The sequence below is a fragment of the Microcaecilia unicolor genome, chromosome 3 (assembly GCF_901765095.1).
Source record: "Microcaecilia unicolor chromosome 3, aMicUni1.1, whole genome shotgun sequence".
Lineage (NCBI taxonomy): Eukaryota > Metazoa > Chordata > Amphibia > Gymnophiona > Siphonopidae > Microcaecilia > Microcaecilia unicolor.
The window spans coordinates 39,508,671-39,531,057 of record NC_044033.1 but is presented as its reverse complement, the minus strand read 5'-3'; the positions used below and the strand labels follow the sequence as shown (position 1 = coordinate 39,531,057).

General features: G+C 42.5%; 1 protein-coding gene across 1 annotated transcript in view; it reads left to right on the top strand.

Moving 5' to 3' along the window:
• Positions 1 to 22,387, top strand: part of NRXN1 (neurexin 1) — a 2,115,739-nt gene that overhangs the window by 584,253 nt on the left and 1,509,099 nt on the right. The window lies entirely within an intron of this gene.

Below are 22,387 nucleotides of genomic sequence, written 5' to 3'. Positions count from 1 at the left end.
GTGAAACAGTGGGAGCTGTGTGACTCAAAAGGCTATAGACCCTGCCCAGAGGTTCTAAAGAGGAATTTAGATTCATGTATTCAATTGATTGATATTGTAAGCTCCATGCTTGAATGCAATTGAATGAAATGGTAACTATTTTACATATGTAAGTAATAGAATGCTGTGGTCATAATAAATTCCACTATTTTATCAGATAACTTGTTAAGTGTTGACTTATGGGGTGGTCGTGTGTGATGTAAAGAGAGTACCATGGTGACGCCTGCCCTGTTTTGCGGCTAGTATGAATAACATGTTGGGCTCAGTCTTTAAGAGGCAGGTTAGCAACGACATGATAGGAAAGGGTTAAATACATGTATTCATCACTATTGGCACACTGGCATTAAATTGGGTTATGGGGTAGTACTAGCCCTGTACTGTTATTTAATTTATGGGTAATGAAGCATGATATATGTTTCATTAGATTATAATGTGACCTATGCCCCTGTCTTCTAAATTTCTTGCCTGGGAAACGTGCACTCTGTATCGCATTTCACCGTTTTAATACTATTACTATACTGGATTAGTCTTGTCTGATGAACATTGCATTGTTAAGATTTGGTACCTATAGCACACATTATTATCCTACATTTGAACATTACATGAAAAAAAAAATAGAATATGCATTGAAAGCAGTCATCGAGCTCGTAGAAAGAAATGAATGGCGAGGATTGTATGAGAGTTGATTTCTTTTACCTTTAAGTGAAACGACATTATTTTCTTTGTTTCATTATTTTATCCTGCACAGCTTCAAAATGAGTATTAAGCAATAAATATTCAAAATGCCGCATTAAAAATCATTTCAGTGCTTTCCTTTTAAGCACTGCATTATGTTAATTTGATTTCTTTCAGGAACTGATACATGTATTATATTTCTGAATTTGTTATTTTAATGAACATATATTTTAAAAGTGCACTTACCAATTGAATCTAGAAACAATAAGAGTAATCCAGTCCATTTGCGAATATTTTTATGTCTTTTTTATTTTTTTTTTTTTAATGTGCTAACCATTTTCTTAATAGTCAAAGGGGAAAAATAGTTTAAAGGTGCTGGTCCAATAAAAGGCTTTATTTTTTGTATGGCTACTGCAGGAAATCTCAGTAAAAAAAAATTACTCCTGCCTTTGTCATATTATGGTCTTGCATATTGTAACGTTCATTTTCTGTACGACTGTCTTGTTTAATAAAAAGAAGGTTATTAAAAAATAACATCTGAAGCAAATTTTCCCATACCATGGTATCTGCTAAGGGTCCAATATTTTAGAAAATCTGAGAGGTAGATTTTCACAGGGGTTTAAGTGGGCAAAGGAGGCTCCTGCCCACTTAAACTGTGGGTTTTCCCCAGACATTCAATGGCATGTAACCACATACTCCCACATACCCCAACGACCCCACGTAACCCTCTTCACCTACCAACACAGCATGACTATGATCGCACAGGACAACACGCAATCTTCATCCATTTTGACCCTCCACTTATACCTCATACGATCACTGTACAACTTTGTATTTGTTATCCACCGACTGGGCAAACTCCTTTGACGGTACTATGTGAACCACATTGAATTTGCAAATAGGTGGGAAAATGTGGGGTACAAATGCAATACATAAATAAATAATTCTGTAAAAGTTGCTATAAGTTGCAGATGCAAATTTGGGTGTAAGCCCACTTTGTGCATGCAATTTAATTGAATAACAAGCTAATTAGTGCTAATAATTAGCCTTTTAACAAACAAGTATTAGCACTAATTACATTTAACTGATATTTATACCTGTAAACGTAGGCGTGGGATCCATACCTACATTTTCCCCCAGATTCTGTATAGCATGCCTGGAGATCCACACCCAAATCCAAGCGTATTATATATCAACTAGTAAAAAAGGCCCGTTTCTGACACAAATGAAACGGGCCCTAGCAAGGTTTTCCTCGGAGTGTCTATGTTTGAGAGAGTGTATGTGAGAGTGACTGTGTGTGAGAGAGAGAGTGAATGTGTGAGTGTGTGTGTGTGAGAGAGAGAGAGTGAGTCTGGGTGCGAGTGTGTCTGTGAGAGAGTGAGTGTGTGTGTGAGAATGAGAGTGTGTGCAAGTGTGTACTTGAGACACAGTGTGTGAGAGAGAGAGTATGTGTTTCACACAGATACAGTGTGTGTGAGACACATACTCTCTGTGAGACTGAGTGTATGAGACCAAGAGAGCGTGTGAGTGACTGTGTGACACATGGAGGGGCATAATCTAACAGAAACGCCTATCTCCATGGGCATTTATCTCTGAGAACGGGTCCGTGAAGGGGCGGACCCAAGCGTATTTTCGAAAAAATTAGACGTCCATGTTTTATTCGCCAAGTTGTGAGCTGGGCGTTTTTGCTTTTCAGCGATAATGGACAATGAAATCGCCCAGCTCAAAAACGAATAAATCCAAGGCATTTGTTCGTGGGAGGGGCCAGGAGTCGTAGTGCACTGGTCCCCCTAAGATGCCAGGACACCAACCAGGCACCCTAGGGGGCACTTTTACAAAAACAGAACAAAAGGTAAAAGAGCTCCCAGGTGCATAGCACCCTTCCCTTGTGTGTAGAGCCCCCCAAATCCCCCTCAAAACCCACTGCCCACAAGTCTACACCATTACTATAGCCCTAAGGAGTGAAGGGGGGCACCTACATGTGGGTACAGTGGGTTCGGGGGGGGTTGGACGACTAAGCATTAAGCAGCACAATTGTAACAGGTAGGGGGGGGATGGGCCTGGGTCCACCTGCCTGAAGTCCACTGCACCCCCTAACAACTGCTCCAGGGACCTGCATACTGCTGCCAGGGAGGTGGGTATGACATTTGAGGGTCAAAATAAAAAGTTGTGAAACATCATTTTTTGAGGTGGGAGGGGGTTTATGACCACTGGGGGAGTCAGGGGAGGTCATCCCCGATTCCCTCTGGGGGTAATCTGGTCATTTAGGGCACTTTTTGGGGCCTTATTCGTGAAAAAACAGGGTCCAGGAAAAGTGCCCTAAATTCTAGCTAAAAACGCATACTTTTGTCCCATTATCTGTGAAATGCGCTCATCTCTGTTCGGCAGATAACCACGTCCCAGTTCCGCCTTCGCCACACCTCTGACACGCCCCCATCAACTTTGTCCGCATCCGCGACGGAGTGCAGTTGAAAACGTCCAAAATCGGCTTTCGATTATACCGCTTTATTCGTTTTTGTGAGATAAACGCCCATCTCCCGATTTAGGTCGGAACTTGGGCGTTTTTCTCGTTCGATTATAAGCTGGACGGAGAGTGAATGTGATACAGTGTGAGACATAGAGTGTGTGAGAGACAGTGTGTGAGAGTGAGTGAGAGAAAGACATTGACTGTGAGAGAGAGAGTGTGTGTGTGTGACAGAGATGCCCCCCTCCCTCCCTCTCTCTGGTGTCAGGCTCCCCCCCCCCCCCCCTCTCTCTGGTGTCTGAGCGTTACTGTGCAGGACGCTGAGCTCTGGCTGTGCTTCAAGGAACTGACCAATCCTATTTAATAGAATGCATCTCCAACATTCTGAAGCCGAGAAACGTCGTGTGGTTGGTCACTTCTGCTTGTGACGAACCCGGAAGTACATGATGTCAATTCAGGATATGGATACAGAGAGCAGGAATGCCTCAGCCATGCAGTCAGCTTCAGAATGTTGGAGGTGCGTTTTATTATATAGGATGTGCATAACTTAATTGGCTTAACAAGCCAATCAGCATTGATAACAGTTCGTAACAAGCAATAATGAGCACTAATTGGCAATAATTACAATTTACATGCACAAGCCGCTAAGCGTATTCTGTAATGCAGTGCACCTAATTTCTAACGTGTGCAGGCAAAAAGAGGCATGGTTATAGGCAGGGAAATGGGCATTTCATGGGCACTCTGACATGTAAGCACGTAGCTATTAAATATGGCCCAGTGCACCTAAATCAACATGCCAGAATTTACGCCATGTTTTGTTAGGATAAATGGATGCACATAGTTTTAGGCGCTGGGATATTAACTATGAGTATTCTATATACCACACCTAAATCTAGGCACTGATTATAGAATGTGCTCAGTCAGCACTGTTTTCCGTGTGTATTTTTTAGGCGACCTATATAGAATATCCCTCTTTACGTGCAAGTCAAAAAAGGGGTTGTGGAAATAGGAGGGTCGGATCTGGGGAGGTCCTTTAAGTTACACGTGTAGTTAGAGAATAAGGACATCCACACTTAAATTTATGTGCGGGTATTTGCACCAGGGGCGTAGCTAGACTTCAGCAGTAGAGGGGTCCAGAGCTGAGGTGAGGGGGCACATTTTAGTCCCCCCCCCTGCCGCCGCCAACCCCCCCCCCCCCCGCCATTGCCGACACCTCCAACAACTTTGACCCCCCCCCTGCCAACGACCCTCTCGACCCCCTGCCCTCCGTCGCCTACCTTTGCTGGCGGGGGACCCCAACCCCTGCCAGCCGAAGTCTTCTTCCTTCGTTTGGTTTCTCAGTCTGACGTCCTGCACGTGCAACGTCCTGCACAGAAAGAGAACGAAGTGTGTTATCTTTTTTAGCACGCGCTAATGGTTAGTGCACGCTAAATGCTAGTGGCGCACATAGGAAGCTATCAGGCTTATTTTCGAAAGAGAAGGGCGACTTTTGACACAAATCGCAAGATGGGCGTCCTTCTCACAGGGTCGCCCAAATTAGCATAATCAAAAGCCGATTTTGGGCATCATCTACTGCTTTCCGTCGCGGGGATGACCAAAGTTCACAGGGGCATGTCGGAGGTGTAGCGAAGGCGGGACTGGGACGTGCCTAACACATGGGCATCCTTGACCTATAATGGAAAAAAGAAGGGCGTCCCTGACGAACGCTTGGACGACTTTACCTGGTCCTTTTTTTCTTACGACCAAGCCACAAAAATGTGCCCTAAATGACCAGATGACCACCGGAGGGAATCAAGGATGACCTCCCCTTACACCCCCAGTGGTCACTAACCCCCTCCCACCCTCAAAAAAGTTTTAAAAATATTTTTTCCAGCCTCTATGCCAGCCTCAAATATCATTCTCAGCTCCATGACAGCAGTATGCGGGTCCCTGGAGCAGTTTTAGTGGGTGCAGTGCACTTCAGGCAGACGGACCCAGGCCCATCCCCCCTACCTGTTACACTTATAGTGATAAATGTGAACCCTTCAAAACCCATCAGAAACCCACTGTACTCATATTTAGGTGCTCCCTTCACCCCTTAGGGCTATGGTAGTGGTGTACAGTTTTGGGGAGTGGGTTTTGGGGGGCTCAATACACAAGGGAGCTATGCACCTGGGAGCAATTTCTGAAGTCCACTGCAGTGCCCCCTAGGGTGCCCAGTTGGTGTCTTGGCATGTCAGGGGGACCGGTGCACTACAAATGCTGGCTTCTCCCATGACCAAAGGGCTTGGATTTGGTCGTTTCTGAGTTGGGCGTCCTTGGTTTCCATTATCGCCAAAAATTGGGACGACCATCTCTAAGGACGACCATCTCTAAGGTCGACCTAAATTTCACGGTTTGGGCGTCCCCGACCGTATTATCGAAACGAAAGATGGACGCCAATCTTGTTTCGATAATACGGGTTTCCCCGCCCCTTCGCTAGTCGTCCTGTGAGGACGGTCTCAGGAAAACTTGGGCACCCCTTTCAATTATGCCCTCTATGGGTGACTCTAGCGTTTAGTGCATGCTTATTTTTAGTGTAGTGCGTGCTAAAAAAGATAGTTCACCTTTGTAAAAGGATCCCTTAATGTCTCCTGCTTGTTTTATCAGATTTTATATGGTTCAACTTCTGAACGTTTGACAAATATTGTTTCTCTTCCACCATATACATTTTCCTCTCACTTGCATGACAAGCTTATTGTTGGCCCCCTCTTATTAGAGATGTGCACATTCAGGGAATCTTTTACTAAGCCACAATTGAATTTTTAGCGCACACTGATTGGTGTGTGCTAAAAACATGTTAGAGACATGCATAGGAATACATGGGCATCTCTAACATTTAGCACACACCAACCATTAGCCGGAAGTTGCACAGACACTGGCAATATTTAGTGATTGTGTCCACATAGGTAACATGGCAAGTTGGATCATATAAAAAGAGGTCCTAACTTTACCCATTAGCTATGCAGGTGCTGGCGCTGTATATCGATCAGCACCAGCGTAATGGCTGGGTCAGAGGCTGACCCTAATATTCAATTCCTTTGCCTAGACTTGGCCCATCTGAATATCCCGGTTCAATTCAGCTGTTGGTTGTCAGTTGGTAGAAAATTGCATTCCGCCACGGGCCGAATCATGGTGGGGAGGGAGAGGTTCCTAAATTTATGATTCTAAATAAGTGCCCTATTTTAGCTGAACTTAGTTGCTAAGGGGCCCTTTTACAAAGGTGCACATCCAGCGCACGCCAAATCAGCATTAACGCCTGGCTACCATGTGCCTCGGGCAGTAATTCTTAATTTAGCGTTCGATGAAAATACGCGGTAGAAAATATTTTCTATTTTCTACCGCGTGGCGCTTACCTGGCGGTAGAGGGCATGCCTACTGTAGCACAGGAGACCTTACCACTAAATCAGTGGTTGGCGGTAAGGTCTCAGGCCGAAAATGGACACGCACCGGATTTTATTTTGCCGCACGTCTGTTCTCTGGCCCCTTTAAAAAAGGTCCTTTTTCCAGGATGTGGTAAAAACTGGCTCTGCGCGTGCACAAATGGCGCACTCGCCCTGCCGCAGGCCACTTTTTGCTGTGGCTTATTAAAAGGGCCCCTGAGCTTTCAGATGAAAATTGCTCTATGCTTTGGTGATTCAAAAATTGGAGATAAAAGAGAAACTGTAGGTTTATTGATAGAAGGTTTGAATTTAGAAAAGCAAACTTTATTAAAACTTTATTCCACATAGTTTTAAACTTTAACTTTCTGCCAGAAGTAGAAACTTAAGTGTCATAGCCTACAGCATGAACAGATAGCCTCTAGAAGACACGGTCTTCATACCTGTCCACCCCTAGCACATCTCTTCATTTATATTTATAGTCAATTATTATAATTAGGATAACAAGAGGGCAGTTTTCATTATAGAGTTCTAATTAAATTTCATTATTTTCTGAGAAGCAAACACTAAATTAATCATACAACGCACCATATAATCTTAAGGCTCTTAATATTAGTCTAATATCCCTAGTACCTTAAGTTTTAATTAAACAACTCAATAATACTAAGATGCAGACAGCAGTCCAGCAGCAAGAGGGGTGCTATCCAGTTTTTTGCATTGAGTGTCACATCTATGATTGCTATGCTGTGCTATTAGGTTATTATATCCTGTAAAGTCCCTAGAACTTCAGGTTCAGAGCAGGTCACAATACAACACAAAAAAATAATAGAAAACAAACATAGCACAATGCAAAATGCTAGCATAATCTAATTAAAAATATCATCAAAAAACTATGGGGCCCTTTTTACTAAGCCACGTAGGCACCTACGCATGCCCAATATGTGTCAATTTGGAGTTACCGCCCAGCTACTGTGTGGCCTCTGCGGTAATTTCATTTTTGACGCGCATCCGCTACGCGCGCTGAAAAATATTTTTTCTTTTCTGGCGCATGGCAGAAAGTGGTAATCTTCATTCTACACGTGTAGACGATTACTGCATGTGAGACCTACTACTACTACTACTACTATTTAGCATTTCTATAGCGCTACAAAGCGTACGCAGCGCTGCACAAACATAGAAGAAAGACAGTCCCTGCTCAAAGAGCTTACAATCTAATAGACAAAAAATAAAGTAAGCAAATCAAATCAATGAATGTGAACGGGAAGGAAGAGAGGAGGGTAGGTGGAGGCGAGTGGTTACAAGTGGTTACGAGTCAAAAGCAATGTTAAAGAGGTGGGCTTTCAGTCTAGATTTAAAGGTGGCCAAGGATGGGGCAAGACGTAGGGGCTCAGGAAGTTTATTCCAGGCGTAGGGTGCAGCGAGACAAAAGGCGCGAAGTCTGGAGTTGGCAGTAGTGGAGAAGGGAACAGATAATGGCTGGCGGTCAGGTCTCAGACCCAAAATGGACATGTGCTAATTTTGATTTTGCCGCATGTTCATTTTCGCCAAAAATAAAGAAAAGGCCTTTTTTTACAGGTGCGCTGAAAAATGGATTTGTGTGTGCCCAAAACACGCGCCTACACTAGTGCAGCCCATTTTTCGGCACACCTTAGTAAAAGGACCCCTTTCTTTTCAAACTCTTCCTAAAGGCACCATATGTTGGACTTTAACGAAGACACAAAGGTAATGCATTCCATAGTGCGGCTGCAGAATAATAATATGATGCTAAATGAACTTTCTTATATCTAATACCCTTAATGAGTGGGAAAGATACCATCAGGCATTCATGATTATGGGTTCTAGACTGACCACCCAACAAACTAACAAGAAGGAAAGTTTTCAGAAGTATAACCACAATGTTTTAAAGATCAAACATCAGACTTTAAATTTAACCCGTGCCTCAAATGGCAGGCAGTGAAAATCCAGGAACAAGGGAGACATGATCAGACCTAGATTTTCAATAAATTAAACTTGCTGCCATATTCTGACCTAGACATAGCTTCTCCATAAGCTTTGATGACAGTCCGTTATATAATCCAATAGATATAAAAATAAGGAAACTCTATTAAAGTAAGCCACTTGGTAAGTATATATTAGTATAACAGGAGGAAAAAAAACCCGGAGGGCCTAGGAAATGTGAAGCATACTCCAGTTGGAAGGAGAGAAACTAGCCCTTGAAAGTCAGGGACTTAGGCTGTTTTTTAAGAGGTGCTCTGTCTGTAGGAAGAGAGAAGGGTTTGTTATGAAGCTGTCCTGGGAGGCTGCTCAGAAGCACAGGATAAAGACAGCAGATATACAGTTACAAAGGCATCCCTGAGATTTTTAGACCAGAGGTTCTGATGCAGCAGTGGCGAAACGGAAGCTAACGTTGACCACGGTCTGAATAAATACGAAGGAGCCATTGAAAAGATTAGAGTCTCAGTCATTGAAAGCTAAGTAACGTTTTTTCTGAACATTGGATTTAGGTTTAGGTATCAGCGATGTTTTGAACTTTTTGATGCTAAGATTTAATTAGCTCCAGGAGGTTTTTTCCTATGATGAAGTCCTAGCCCTTCCATTTATCTAAGAAAAAATAAGAAGGTGCTTCTTGAGGTTTTTTTTCCTCCTGTTATACTAATATATGCATACCAAGTGGCTTACTTTAATAGAGTTTCCTTATTTTTATATCTATTGGATTGTCCATAAATGGAAACTTATTTCCTAATTGTTTGAGTCCATTATATAAAACATTACAATAATCCAACATTGACAAAATCACAGATCGAACTAGCACTCCAAAATGTTCCAAGAAGTCATAACTGTTTCACTTTGAAAAAGGATTTTTGAACAACTAGGTTAACCTGTGGTTCAAAGGTCAATGATGAATCCAAAAGGACACCTAATACTCTTGAAATAGTGTCTATCTTAAAAGTAGTACCATCCAATAATTGAATAGACTCAGGAATAATATCTGTCACTGAACCATAAAAACTTTGTCTTCTCCATATTTATTTTTAACCTATAGTTTACCGATCAGCATTGAATCTATTCCATTATTTCCGATACCATCTTAAGAAGATGATGTAAACCCACATGCATAGGAATCAGTAAAAATATGTCATCAGCATGTGAAAAAATCTGTTCACCTAATAACAATTGACTCATACATAATGTATTCATATAGATGTTATATAACAAGGGAGAGACTGAGAGACTCCACAGGGGGCATCCAAGGCTCAGAAAATACCTCATCTTTCAGCACCACATAAGGTCTAGATTTCAGAAAGCCCTCAAACCATTGTAGCACTTTTCCAGTTACTCCATCCTCTGACAGCCTATACAACAGGATGTTGTGGTTAACAGTGTCAAAGGTAACAGATAACATCTGACTACCTCGACTCATGTGTTCTCTAACATAAGAAACCAATTCTATTAACAGGCTTTCACTACTGAAAAATATGTTAATTAAAAAGACATATTGAGATGATATTGAGATTATTATTATCTGATATGAAATATTTAATTGAGAAGATGCAACAAATTCAATCAATTTGGTAAGGATTGGGATTCCTGCAACCGATCTACAACTTGAATTTATCAGAGATAAATTCAAATCAATACCTTTTGGTATTGGAGTAAGTACTATTTTTCCAAATGGAGAAAACCAGCACTAAGATACCAGACTCATCAACCCGCCTCCAGTCTGACCGCCCCAGTGCTGCCTTGGACAAGGGAGATCTCTGGCGTGATAATATTAGAAAGTATAAAGCAGCAATTTCACTGGCAAAAGCCAGTTTTTATGACTCTTGGGTATTGCAGGCAGGGAATTCCTCAAAAGAGTTATTTCAAATCTTTAACAAGCTAATTGATGTTGACTCACTTAAATCTTTGTTTCAAGTTAGTCAACCATCTGTGGATAGTTTAGCTAACTTTTTTCAATCTAAAGTGCAAAAAATTAGACAGAGTTTTCCTAAAGGGTCTGATGTGTTTTAAAGCTACAGATCGGGAATTTTTGGAAACCCTGGGGAAGTTCTTGTTGAGAGGTCTTGGATTTCTTTTTCTACAATTTCTACAGATGATGTTACAAAATTGTTGAGCAGGCTGTCTAAAAAATCTTTCAGGTTAGATAATTGAAATTGATTCCTGTGTCCTTGATAGCTTGGTTAACAGAATTAGTGAGTACTCTTTTGATGGAGGGAGTTTATCCAGATTCTATTTCTCGTATTGCTATAACCCCTATTCCTAAATCTGCTAGTGTTGATTTATCTATGGTGGATAATTTTCGACCAGTTGCAGACATTCCTTGGTTTGCTAAACTCTTGGAATTCCTCGTTTATCAACAATTTTTTGAGTTTTTTCCAATGATTGTTTACATTTTACCCAGCATGGTTTCCATCCATTACGTAATACTGCAACTTTTGATGTTCTCTCTTTGATATCTGAGGTGAGGGATACATTGAGTAGAAGGGGGTCAAGCTATATTGTTACAGTTCAACATTTCTGCAGCTTTTGACGCCATTGATCATTCATTCCCTTTTACTTTATAGGCTTTCTGAACCGGTAATTGGGGGAACAGTGTTAAAGTGGTTTTCTGAATTTCTGAGTAAAAGATCATATTTGGTTCAAAGGAATGGTGTTTTTTCAAATTCTTGTGCCACTCAGGAGTCTACACTGTCCCTTTTATTATTTAAAGTTTATATGAGATCACTCGGAGCTTGGATTTCCTTTCTACGTTTAAAAATATTGACTTATGTGGATGATATCTTTTTGAGCATACTTTATCAATTTTAGAAGAAAATATTTTATTGTTTGACTCAGACTGGCACAAATTTTTTAAAGTTAAGAAACAAAAGACCAATATTGTTTGGTTTGGTGATTATGATTCTTTGCCTCAAATTTTTTTTTTTAAATTGACTACTGGAGAAGTATTACAAATTGTTAGCTAGTCTAAAGTGTTAGGTGTTACATTAGATTCAAAACTATCGTTTGAAGCTCATATAGCTATCTTAGTAAAGAAATGTAATTTTTGATTGCATCAATTAAGAGTGATCCAATATAATCTAAGTATTGAAAGTTTTGAAGTATAGCACAGGCGGTCTTATTACTATACATTGATTATTGTAACTCACTTTATGATGGGTTAACACGATTGATTTTAAGAGTTTGTAGATTTGAATGGGTGACTCCTCTTTTCCAAAAATTGCACTGGTTTCCAGAGCTTAACTATTCTTTGAGTGAAAATTTATTTCTTCCTATTTGTTTTAAAAGTATTTCCATGTAATTTCATTGTGTCTCCTAGTCTTTGTACTTAAAAAAATTGATTTATTTTTACCCGTTCCACACCACTCAGGATTTTGTATACCTCAGTCATAACCCCCCCCCCCCCCAGCCATCTCTTTTCCAATTTGAAGAGCCCTAACTTCTTTAGCATTTCCTCATATGAGAGGAGTTCCATCCCCTTTATCATTTTGGTTGCTCTTCTTCGAACATTTTCTAATTCCACTATACCTGTTGTGAGATGATCAAGCACCCAACCCCCCCCTGAAGACATCACCCCAACCACATGATCCCTCTCTGAGTGCCCGTTTTACCCTTTGATCATCTAATGGCTCAACATGTGTTATGTTACATGGCTAAGGGCAATAAAGACACATGAACGTAAAAATATACTATTTATATGTAACATAATGATATATCATTGAATTCTTTAAACATACTGTTTAACCAAATTACATAATAGACTATAGATCTTGTAGAATATAGCAGCTAGATTTCTGTGTAGTGTTAGCAGATTTGAATAAGTAACCCCTTTACTATTCAAATTACACTGGCTGTTTATTGAATTGCAAATAATTTATAAAGTGGGTTGCTTAGGGGCCCCCTTTACTAAAGTACATTAGGTACTTAGGGCCTGATATTCAGACCGTGGGAGTTAGCCAGGCTGCCTTCCAAGGTCGGTGCTGAGCCTAGATATTCAATGCTGGCCCTTTTCTGGTGACCAGCATTTAATATCTAGGTCTTTGAATATTTCAGAATATCTCAGAAGCTTAGCCGAGATTGGGTGGCGGAGCCGGTTGGGGGGAGGTGGGGCTGGTGGTTGGGAGGCGGGGCTAGTGCTGGGAAGACTTCTACGGTCTGTGCCCTGAAAATGACAGATACAAATCAATGTCAGGTATACATATAAAGTAGCACATATGAGTTTATCTTGTTGGGCAGACTGGATGGACCGTAAAGGTCCTTTTCTGCCGTCATTTACTATGTTACTATGTTTTTGGCCAGTTTAAACATAATTGGCCAAGCCTCAGTGCTGGCCAGTTAAATTTAAACCAGCCAAAGATATATCTGCTATTTCAGTAGCCTAATTTGGCCGCCAAACTTAGCTGGCAATGTGCTGAATATTTGCTAACAGGCAATATTCAGCAGGAGATAACCAACAATCTCCTGCTGAATATTGCCGGATATCGCAGGTTAAGTGCCATTTAACTGGCCGGGAGCTGTGCCTAGCCAGTTAAATGGATTTAAATATTGGGTAGTTACTCACAGGTTCAATACTTGTGATTGCTGTGGACTTACAATAAAGTTTCTACTTTCGGAAGGCACATGGACTCTAGTGATTCAGTTAAAAGGGAAGAAGGAACAAGGTGGGGGAAGGAATAAAAGGGAAAAAGGGGGGGTAAAGTAATAGAGGAGCACTAGGATGCAGACTCCCCCTATTGAGTCCATAGTCTGCTATTGACACAGAAATGGGGAAGCCATTGCTTGCCCTGGGATTGGTAGAATGGAATGTTGCTACTATTTGGGTTCTTGCCAGGCACGTGTGACCTGGATTGGCCACTATTGGAAACAGGATATTGGGCTACATGAACCATTGGTCTGACCTAGTATGGCTATTCTTATGAACTTATTTTGAGGCCCTTTTACTAAAGCTTGGCTGGCGTGCGCTAAATTCCGAGAAGCCCATAGATATAGAATGGACTGCGTGCCATTTAGCGTGTGCTAATTCCATTAGCATATGCTACGCTTTATTAAAAGGGCCTCTTTATGTTCAGTCTAACAGCATAAACAAAAACTCCAAGGGAGAGATAAAAATATATGGTCCTGCTACAAAAATTATATATATGTTATAAGATTCCAAGGGACCTGTACTAAAAATTCAATTAACTTTTTATCTAAATACATTTTTATAAAGGTAATGGAGAATTCAGTATAGGCTGTAATCCACTGCCGATCTTAATCTCAGTGAGTAAAGCTCTATACATCATAAATACTCCTAGTTGCCCCCCCCCCCCATATTATTATTATTATTATTATTATTATTATTATTATATTAAACAATGATGGTGAGAAAGTAAACAGGTCCACAAGGAATCTAACTTGCTCTTGGATCCCCAGGAAAGGTCTGGAAAAATTGTTCTACAGTATCTGCAACACCCGTTAAATCAAGATGGATCTTGAGGCATCAAAAATACAGAAGCAGGACATGTATTGCTTCTGCATACATTTGTCCCTGGTATTCTGTAGTCCTTGTATTAGTAGGCATTCAGCGATTGTAATGAATGTCTTGACGTTCTGGCATGTAGTTTTGTTGGTATGCAGTGGGCTTTAAATTCAGTCTCATGAGCAATTTATTGGCACTGAACGAGCAATTGGTAGATTCTAGATATATTCATTCTGTTAGTAAAACTGAATTACCCAGTATAATGTTGAAAATATATCTTCTGAGCAGTAGGCTCATTAATTAAACCTTCTGTTGAAGAAGCATCTATTTAAAGGTATTTATATGACAGAAGGTTTATTCTAGTAATGGAAAATATACAAGTACAATATCAGTTAGATTGAGCTTAATATCTCATGAAATGGCAGTTTTTACATATTGTAAAATGTGGTTCTTTCACTTGTTGAGTGGATAAAGCCTGTTCCTGATTTCACATGTCTATTCAAAGATTCCAGATATTAGCTGACCCTACCATAATGATCTAATGGATTCCAAAAGAGTGTATCCTTTGTTCCCCTTAATTTAACATGAAGTTCCATCTAACATTAAGGGAGCCTACTTTCCTCCATTTTACTCATTTTAAGCAAGTACCTTTTTTTTCTTTCCTTTTTAATCTTCGGGAATATTGAGAGTTTTCTATATTGACAGGAATTATCTAGATAGATATTGAATACGATCTGCCCCCAGTATTTGAAAGTGAGTCAGCCTTGATGTTTTGAGAAGTTGAACAACTTATATTTGCTTACTTTACCATATAAGGGAGAAGGCAGGAACTTTTTGTAGCATGGGGGGGGGGGGGGTGGATTTTAGAAAGGGTTCTCTCTGTATAAAGCCTATTTTATGTGCCAGAAAGGGCTTTATAAAATGCATGATTGCATAATCACCCTCAGGGGGCACTCACACTGTTATCCTGGTCTGAATGTTGTGGCTTATGATGACTGCTGGCCTTTGGTGTACCTGGCTTTGGAATCCTGCCTCTTCTCTGCTATTCCCTTCAACCAGTCTTACCCTCCTCCCTGGTTCCAACCAGCTATTACCCTTCAAAGATCTACCTGCAAATAAAGTTCCCAGCTTCCCAGCTTCTGTCCATGCACAAAAACAAGAAAATAAAGATCCCTTCTCTGGGATTTTGTAAAATTGCACAGACTCTAGACATTATAAAGAATTGAGCTACTACTGAAAAAGGTGTGAGCACAATCTAAATAAATAAAATTAAAGCTCACCATTCTGCTTTACAACAAGTTGGGAAACATTTCATTGCAACAACTTGCAAACATTACAAGAGTCTCACCTACTTCCAAAGGTTCTAGACCATTGTGACTTGCAGTATTCCAGGCAGTTTCAAAATCCTGTGCCAGAAGGATATCTAAGAAGGTGGCATCAGAGTGAGATGTAACTGTTGGAGCTCCTGTTGTTTCTTACCTTTTCCGACTGAAATTTGCTTTATCCATGATGGTGAAGAGGAAGGGTGGCTCCAAGATGAAATCCAATGACTCAACTAACTTTGCTATAGATGATGAGAGTTCCGATGCAGGCTTCAATTTCGTGTGTGGTTCTTGCTGCCAAAAATGACGAGAAAGCATTGTTGCAGCTGGAGGCTTCATTGAGCCCTGAAAACCAAAAGCCTCCACCTCAACTTGGAGTTTCCATCTTGACAACTAGGAAGCTTTCAATTTGGACAGCTTTGGTGGCTTTGGAAAAAAAACTGTGAGCAGAAGAGTCAAGGAAGCTTCCTTAGAGGGACTTGAAGGCGTAGTGTTGACCCAAAGTGAGCAGATGAAAGAGTTGAATAATAAAATACTAGTAAAAAAGGCCCGTTTCTGACACAAATGAAACGGGCGCTAGCAAGGTTTTCCTTGGAGTGTGTATGTTTGGGAGAGTGTATGTGAGAGTGACTGTTTGAGAGTCAGAGTGAAAGTGTGAGTGTGTGAGAGAGAGTGAGTCTGGGTGTGAGTGTGTTTGTGAGAGAGTGTGTGTGAGAATGAGAGTGTGTGCAAGTCTGTATGTGAGACACAGTGTGAGAGAGTGTGTGTGTGTGGGCAAGAGAGAGAGTGTGTGTGTGAGACACAGATTCTCTGTGAGAGTGAGTGTATGACACCAAGCGAGTGTGTGTGTGAGCCGTGCCCTCCCAATCCATGGCCATCTGTCCCCTGCCCCCTCCATTCATCCTTTTCCAGCAATTCCCCTCTGTCCCTGAGTCGTGCCCTCCCAATCCATGGCCATCCATGTTTGTCTGTCACCTGCCCCCTCCATTCATCCCTATCCAGCATTTCCCCTCTCTGCCTGAGGCCTGCCCTGCAATCCATATCCATCCATGCCCATCTGTGCCCTCCATTCATCCCTATGCAGCAATTCCCCTCTCCCTGAGTCCTGCCCTTCCAATCCATGCCCATCCATGCTCCTCTGTCACTTGGCCCCTCCATTTTTCCCTATCCAGCATTTCCCCTCTCTGCCTGAGGCCTGCTCTGCAATCCATATCCATCCATGCCCATCTGTCCCCTCCATTCATCCCTATCCAGCAATTCCCCTCTCCCTGAGTCCTGCCCTTCCAATCCATGCCCATCCATGCTCATCTGTCACCTGGCCCCTCCATTTTTTCCTATCCAGCATTTCCCCTCTCTGCCTGAGGCCTGCTGTGCAATCCATATCCATCCATGCCCATCTGTCCCCTCCATTCATCCCTATCCAGCAATTCCCCTCTCCCTGAGTCCTGCCCTTCCAATCCATGCCCATCCATGCTCCTCTGTCACCTGGCCCCTCCATTTTTCCCTATCCTGCATTTCCCCTCTATGCCTGAGGCCTGCTGTGCAATCCATATCCATCCATGCCCATCTGTCCCATCCATTCATCCCTATCCAGCAATTCCCCTCTCCCTGTGTCCTGCCCCTTCCAATCCATGCCCATCCATGCTCATCTGTCACCTGGCCCCTCCATTTTTCCCTATCCAGCAATTTCCCTCTCTCCCTGAGTCCTGCCCTCCCAATCCATGCCCCTCTTTCCCCTGCCCCCTCCATTCATCCATTTCTAGTAATTCCCCTCTCTCCCTGTGCCCTGCCCTCCTAATCCATACCCATCCATGCTCCTCTGTCCCCTGCCGCCTCCATTCATCCTTTTCCAGCAATTCCCCTCTGTCCCTGAGTCGTGCCCTCCCAATCCATGCCCATCCATGCTCCTCTGTCCCCTGCCGCCTCCATTCATCCTTTTCCAGCAAGTCCCCTCTTGCCCTTCCATGACCCCCCCCCTCGCATCCATGCTACTCTCTCTCCCATGTCCCAGCCTGGCCCGCCCTCTTCTCCCCCCCCCCACTTCGCATCCATGCCTCGCATCCATGCCCCCCCTTCGCATCCATGCATCCCCCCCCCCCCCCCCGTTCGCATCCATGCTTCCTTTTTTTTTTTTTCTTCTTCGTTTTAACTTTACCTCCGTGGCGGTTCGTGCAGCGAAGCGTCAGGGAAGGAGGCGGCGCTCCCGACGTCTAGCTTTACGTCGGGAGCGCCGCCTCCTTCCCTGACGCTTCGCTTCCCGATTTGTTTGGTTTGAGGCGAGGGCGGGGCAGAGACGGCTGGCTGGCTTGAAGGCTTCACTGGGAGTGACGTCAGATGGCTTCAAGGCTTCAAGGCTTCAGCTTGAAGCTTCCGGCTTCAAACTTCCGGCTTCACAGAACGTTGTCTTCAGAACGTTCACGGTGCGTTTTATTATATTAGATCATCTATAGAAGATACCACAACTACACTTGTCAAAGATTCTTTGGGGAATCGATATAAATTAGAAACTTTGGAAAGTAAGATAATTGAATCTAAGGATACTACACTTTCCCTGTGTACCCTCTTACTCTCTCTTAGGGAGCTTTTTAAAAAGCTCCTTGGGCAGTCCCTTGGGATGGAAGCAGTTATACCTCCCTTCCAAAGCGCAGGGCCATCTCAAGGAGCTGTGGCACCCTGAATCAACTTTTGGTTTGGCACCCTCTTATTGATGTGCCCCCCCATTGGCATGCCCCCTCTCAGGCCATTCTCCTCCGGCCTACCTTTAAAGGCAGTTTCTCCCTCCTGAATACCAACAGCGTTTCATCCTAATGCTATCCATGTGGGCCCCTGCATCTTCCCTCTGTCGCACCCCTGTGGAAACAGGAAGTTACGTCAAAGGAGAGGCTGGGGCATAGCAGAAGGAAGATTCCAGAGCACTGATACAGGTAGCTTTAGGTGAAACACTGTGTTTGGGAGGGGAAAACTGCCTTTAAAGGGTAGACAGTGGAAGATGGCATGAGACAGATAGAGGAAGAGGGTTGCCGGCACTTTTTTCTCTGCACACTCAATGCTGCCAGTTAATCTCTGGGCCATCTTAACCTAAAGAGACTCATGTTACTAAAGACGAATTATTTCCTCCTTTCCTTCTTTCCCACTTAAGCTGCAGCATTCCTAGGAGTAACAACTGTCTGCATTCACCAGCCCTTTCCCAGAGATTTCATCTTTGGTAATAATGAAATAACAGAACTGGCTCATTCTTTAGCTTAATTAACTGCAGCATTTCAGAGAAGGCACTGGTCTGCATTTATCAAACTGTGTCCTGATATTTTTCTCTTCTGGGTTTGTTTCAGCCAGTGAGCAAACCATTTACCGTAAGGTAACAGAATTTCTTCCTTCTTTACATTATATAAAGCAATTACTCTTCTGTATTAGCAAACCAAACCCTTGCCAAACCTTTCTCTCCCAGCTTGCCTTCTGGATTTATTTCAGCAGGAAAACCATTTACCAGGGTTTTCCTTCTGCTTCCTGTTAAGACAGCTCCATGTCTTACCAAGGAACTTTCCCTTTCCCCACGTTTCTGTGGTCCTTACTTCAAGCCATAAGAGCCAACTTTTCACAATGATTGGGGGTGCTAAACCCAATAGAAATGACCCCTCCCTGGACCCAATAAAAAGAGTTTGCTCAATATTGGGGGTGCTCAAGTGCCCACAGAGCCAACTCCTATGCTTCCAGCTCATGGAATTCCTTCTAATCACAGTTTCTCTGTATCCCTGTACTGCCAGCTCAGCTTCCCAAAAGTTCTAACCCCCTCTAGGTTACCCTTCCTTCCTGTAGCTTACCCACCTCCTGTTACGTTTCTTGAAGAAGGAAAAGTCCAGCAACCCTGTAGTAACAGCTAAACCCTATCTCTTGTTCAGGAAATCTCTCAGCTCACTCCCTTTCTGCTGGTTCACCAGGGCTCTTCCTGTCACCCCCAGCTAGTGCAGAACCCCCTTTTACATAGCCACACTAGCGGCTGCTGGTGCAGTACTGCTAACACAGCCCATTCAAAGTGAAAAGGGGGGGAGTCTTTACCTTGGAAAGTTATAGCACATTGATGGACATTTAAGGAAAAAACTTGCACCAAGGGCCAAAACTCTAGGCTTCAAGGCCAATAAAGCCTTTTGGGTTTTTTTTTCCCTTCTTTACTTGGTTGGTTCACAGTCTGCCTTGTATGGGCTAGTGTGTTTTTCCTTCTTGAAATGTTTTTCTTATTAGCATTCCTATATATTATTTTGTAAAATATGTACCTTATAAATGCAAAAAAAAAAAAGCTACTACTACATAAATACATAAGTAATGCCACACTGGGAAAAGACCAAGGGTCCATCGAGCCCAGCATCCTGTCCACGACAGCGGCCAATCCAGGCCAAGGGCACCTGGTGAGCTTCCCAAACGTGCAAACATTCTATACATGCTATTCCTGGAATTGTGGATTTTTCCCAGGTCCATTTAGTAGCGGTTCATATATATATATATATATATATATATATATATATATATATATATATATATCAAGGTATTAAGAACTGTTTTAATGTCTGTATTTATTTATTTTTGAGCAGTACATTTAAATTAGCTGTAGTAATTTAGAAGCACCTAAACACATACACAAGTTCCATGCTGCAGGTGCATTTTTCTTGTAATCTGCCTGGGGGTTGCTGAAGTGTGCCATATGATATACAATTATTGCGAAGCATCAGCTCTTGTAATTATGATATTAATATCTAATGCCACATTAATTGTCATGGTAACAATAGGAGAATCTCACCACATTGCTATATACTGTAGTACATTTCAGTTCTACTGCAGTCACTGCAATAACACAGGTTATTAGAAGTTAATTTACTCATTTATAGGTACCCTGTGTGCTTTTATCATGTGGCATGCTTCATTTTGTTGCACAGTTCTTAAATTACTTAATAGACTTACAAAATTGATCATTTACAGTTATGTTTCATTTAAGCTTCAAATATGAACTAAAATATTTTCTGTTCCCCAAAGAGTAGCATGAAATGTTTCTACTATTTGGGTTTCTGCCAGGTACTTGGATTGGCCACTGTTGGAAACAGGATACTGGCATTGGTCTGACCCAGTATGGCTATTCTTATGTTGTTGAGTCGTCAGATTCTGTATTTTTGCTTCTAAGTGACAGGTGACGGAAAGGCCTTTGTCTGTACGTGGCAAAGAAACAAAAGGTACACTGCATTAAAACTGTGGAATTAAATTCCCACAGCACTGGTAATACTCTGGTTTTGTACCCTGCTGTACACTCTTTTACTAGCATACATAAAAATATATCACAAAGGAAAAATGTCAAAAGGACAATTTATTAACTTTCCAGTTTTGTTCTCGGTGTCAACTTGCTGAATTACTCAACTCTTGCTAGATTAGGGTATACAAAAGACTGGAGTTGTATAAATTTAACTGTGATTAATGTGTAGCATAAAGAACAATGGTTGGGGAGGGACATTTAAATATGCTTACTGTATCCAGTAGATATGATGGAAAATATAGTTCTATTAATAACTAGTCATTTCAAATGAATGTAGTTTCCTGTTAATACTGTGCACTGTACATGCATAGTGCACACTTTTCTTAAAGTATGCAAGCTTATTTATTTGTCCCCCTGTTTATTAAGCCATGCTAGCGACTGCTGGAGCACTAATGCCGACACAGCAAATTCATTTTAAATTGGCTGAGTCGACATTGCCGCATGGCAGCGCTAGCGCAGCTTAGTAAAAAGGGGGTTGTTTACATATGCATGTAATGCAGAGGCATAGCTAGGTGGGACCACAGGGGTCTGGGCCCCTCCAGATTTAGTCCGGGCCCCTGGTTTTGCTGGCAGGGGTCCTGAACCCCCATCAGCCAAAGCCTTCTTCAGCGCCGGTCTCCAGTGAGCCGCGTTCGCTGATCTGTGCTTCCTTGAGTCCTGGCGTCTTGCACGTTCCTTGGTCAGGAGGAAGAAAGCACAGATCAGCAAACGTGGCGCGCCTGCACGTTCCTTTAAGTGAAACTGAGCATGCTCAGTTTCACTTAAAGGAACATGAGGGTCAGGACGTCAGGACTCAAGAAAGCACAGATCAGTGAAAATGCTGTGCCAGAGACCGGCACTGAAGAAGGCTTTAGCTGGTGGGGTTTAGGGACCCCCACCAGTAAAGGTACCTTGCGGTGGTGGAGGCGGCAGCAGCGGTGGCACAGGGGGCGGTGGCTAGGGGAGATGGGCTAAAATGTGCCCCCCCCCCAACTTTGGGCTCTGGACCACCCTCCTGCCGAGGTCTGGCTACGCCCCTGATGTAATGTCAGGAAATAGTGCATACTATGTGCAAGCAAATACCCCCAAATTCTATTTTGTTTATTTTATTTTTTTACATTTGTACCCCACACTTTCCCACTCATGGCAGGCTCAATGCAGCTTACATGGAGCAATGGAGGGTTAAGTGACTTGCCCAGAGTCACAAGGAGCTGCCTGTGCCGGGAATCGAACTCACTTCCTCAGTTCCCCAGGACCAAAGACCACCACCCTAACCACTAGGCCACTCCTCTATCGCACCTTGATTTCTGCATGGAAATCGAAGTGTATTCTGCAATAATGTGCGTAACTTAATTGGTTAACTAACTCATCAGCGCTGTAATAGGATGTTAAGCAGTTATCAGCACTAATTGGCATTAAGATTATAGGTGTGGTTATGGGTGGATTGTGGCCATTTCGAAAATCTATGCACATTCTTATAGAATGCATCTGCTCTGCGCCTAATTTAGGCATCAGGATTTAGGCCTAAATGAACGCGACCAAATTTGGGCACATGGAGAGGTGCTCGGCATTTTCTGTATACTGCGCAGAAATTTTAGAATACCCACGAAATGCCCATTTCCACGCCCAAACCACGCCCCTTTTGAACAGTGTGTATTAAAATTTATGCACAGTTCATTACAGAATATGTTTAGGAAGTCTTTTACTAAGGCGCGCTGGTGTTTTTAGCGTATGCTAATAATATGTTTGTGCTAAACGCTA